Source organism: Chenopodium album, chromosome 22 (assembly GCF_948465745.1).
Source record: "Chenopodium album chromosome 22, dcCheAlbu1.1, whole genome shotgun sequence".
Classification (NCBI taxonomy): domain Eukaryota; kingdom Viridiplantae; phylum Streptophyta; class Magnoliopsida; order Caryophyllales; family Amaranthaceae; genus Chenopodium; species Chenopodium album.
In genome coordinates, this window is record NC_137855.1 from 27,077,426 (window position 1) to 27,080,704 (window position 3,279).

General features: G+C 42.0%; 1 non-coding gene across 1 annotated transcript; it reads right to left on the minus strand.

Moving 5' to 3' along the window:
* Nucleotides 1-2,629: 2,629 nt before the first annotated feature.
* Nucleotides 2,630-2,735, minus strand: LOC145606413 (small nucleolar RNA R71). The gene has a single exon (XR_014105294.1). It is a non-coding gene; the product is annotated as a small nucleolar RNA R71 (small nucleolar RNA).
* Nucleotides 2,736-3,279: the final 544 nt, after the last annotated feature.

Consider the following 3,279-nt stretch of genomic DNA (forward strand, 5'->3'; position numbering starts at 1 on the left):
AAGGAATTCATTGAGTTTTGATTTGAATAGCTTATAAGGAATAACATTAATGCGTTTACTGAATTAAGTTATTTATATGTTTAAATAAATGTGATGAAGTAAAGAAGTAGTTTTCCCTCAAAAAAAAAAGTAAAGAAGTAGTTTCTTTAATATTTATTACTGGAAAGGTGAAGGGATTAATACATGTTAATTAACCACCCTTGTTCTACCTCTTATCGAGAAGTTTGACCTTGAAGTGTTACTCAACCACCATGGCTAGTTCTATTATTTCTAACCCATTTATCTAGAGCTAAAAAGTGATGAGTGGCATTTATGCCACGGTTTAGTGCTCCTTTTACGGGGTTTTTCCTCCCACTTGTAGCTTGTTTGCCCCTTTTTCCTCCCCTTGTTGTTCTCCTTTTCTTTGTTTTCTTTTCTCGTGTTTTCTTTCTTTCGCTCCCTTTTCTTGTCTTTTCTAGCTTTTGCTTTTGTTTTGTAGGACTTTGGCCCTTCCGAATGAACCATTGAAGGCTTGGCTTGACTTGGATGGGGGATAATGTTGAACAAAGATGGAAGATTGGCAGAGCAGGGGAGCCGCGGGCGCGGAGCCTGATGCCGCGGGCGCGGGGACCTGAGCAGGGCAGCTTCTCAATCATTCAGTAGAAGCCGCGCTGCGCCTCAGGAGAGGGCTCTCCTCCCTGACCCGCGGGCGCGACACCAGAAGCCGCGGGAGCGGCTGTGCGAGCTGATTTTCCTCCTGTTGCTGTGCCGCGGCCTCTCCTCATAAGGAGATTCCATCTCCTTGGAGCCGCGGGCGTGGGTGTTCATGCCGCGGGCGCGGCTGTCTAGGTTTAGCATCCCCGTAACCCACGTTGTAGAGGGCGCGGCTGCAAGCTAGAAGGCTCTCCAAGGCTTATTATTTCCGTCTTTTATGCTTTATATATATAGCCTCCTATTCAAGTTTGTATTATCATCTATCATTACTTAGAAACATTTTAGCCCTAATCTAGAGAGAGAGACTCCACTAGTAGAGAGAGAAAGTGTGGATTTCCATTGATGAACTTGGATATTGAAGAAGGAGCTTGATTGAATCTTTGTAAATCTTCATCTTCAATTAATGAGCAATCTCTTACTCTCTTTCTTTACTTTTGTATTTAGTTTTGTTTGCTTATTTTGATTTTCCTTCTTTGCTTATTTATCATGTTGATGCTTATTGATTTGATGATTGATATTGTCTTCAATATGATTTGTGAGTAGTCACCTAGCCAAGGGTGTGGGGATGGTGTAGTAGTTAATTGATTCATGCTTATGATGTTGGGGTTATGTTGATGGTGATTAAAGTCTTTGTATGTTTGATATTCTTTAATCTTCTTGCAAGTGCACATTGTTAGTTGATTAAAGGGTAATCTTTGCTAACAACAAACGGAAGTTGACTTAGTTAAGGTTCGTTGTTATCGATAGTTCATTGATTGCACCTTCTAATATATGGTTCTAGTGTGGAAACATAGAGGCTATCTTAGGAGAAATCGATTAACCCCGGAAGGCGGTTAGATTGAGTTTTATTTCGATATTCCTACATGCTTAGTTTACCATTGCTTTGCTTCCGTGTTATTGCATGATCAAATGGAAACTACATCTACCCACTTCCCTTGGTGTTTAGTTATATTGATTTTTAATCATCTTTAATCTTTAGTTCAATCTCTTAGTTATTCACACTTCTTGTCCCGAGGTAGCTTAAGTCTTAAGTAGTGAATGTGGTGTTTATGCATGTCTCCTTGTGGTTCAACCCCTATGCTTGCCTTATACTCGTAATAGGTTTGTTTAGGTTGTATAAATTGTATTTTATCTAGGGATAGACAATTGACGACAAGTTTATTCCCTTGTCAAATTGGCGCCCGGGGAGACGACTTCCATTGCTTTTTCATTACTTTATTTGAGACTATCTCATTCCTTGTTTGTTAGTATTTGCTACTACTTGTTACTTGTCAGTGCTTACATTCTCCTTAGCTTTGTTGTATGAACAGAGGACGAACCCGCTCAAGGTCTTTGATTCCCATCGATCCGGAGCTAGAGAGATCTTTGTCCTTACTTCGAAGAGAAGCGAGAGCGAGGAGTAGAAATTCTCGCACCCCAACGAAAGGAGTAAGAGAATTGGAAGATACTCCACCATCTTCACCCTCAAGTGAAGACTTAGATAGCCCTAATTCACCATCAAGTCTGGAAATCAACCTCTTTTCAATCTTTAAGTCCGAAAGTGAAGAAGGTTCTAAAATGGGAGAGAATATACCTTTGAGTCGTCTTGGGGCTCCCGAAGCCTTTAGAGCCCAAAGTGGGATCCTAACCCCTACCACTCAAGCCAACAATTTCGAAATCAAGCCCAATTTGATTGCTTTAATAGAGAGGAAACAATTCTCGGGTGGAAAATTTGAGAGCCCTCATGAGCATTTGAAGGAATTTGAGAAGTATTGTGACACGATCAAAGCCAACGGAGTGACTCAAGAGTATATCCGCCTCAAGATGTTTCCATTTTCTTTAATTGGGAGAGGTCTAGAATGGCTAGAGAAGGAGGTGCCCCCTAATTCTGTCAGAACTTGGGACCAAGTAACTACGGCTTTCTTTAGGAGATTTTATAACCATAGGAAGACCGCCGAGGCTCGGTCTTTAATTCAGGGTTTTCGCCAAAAGAGTGGTGAGACTCTAAGTGCGGCATGGGACCGGTACAAAGAGCTTCAACGTCAATGCCCACATCATGGGATACCCAAGTATCAACTCATCCACACTTTCTATGGAGGTCTCTCACCTCAAGGGAGAACAAGCCTAGATGCCGCCGCCGGCGGTCCAATCATGAACAAAGGAGAGGATGAAGTGGAATGCATCATAGAGGAGGCCGCAAAGCATTATGATGATTGGTATGAAGGAGAAAGGGAGGCCACTTCTAGCAAGGGTGTCTATGCATTGGAGCAAGCCAACGCAATCAACAACCTTTCTTCCCAAATCTCCAAGATGGCCAAGCAAATGGACGAAATGATGAAAGAAAGGTCCAACCCTCATGGTAATACCTCCCCTTTAACCAGGGGAGGCAATGGTATGACCACTTTTTCCCCCTCTTCTTATAATAAAATGCCTCAAGGATGCATGTTTTGCTCAAATTGTGAAACCTATGATCATGATACCTCCCATTGTGTGTATGCTTGTGAAGTTCAACCCCCTCCCTATGAACATGATGATAATGTAGAAGATGTCAATGCTATGAATTTTTCTCCTAGAATGGAAAATGTAGGGAACTTGAGGCCAAACTCC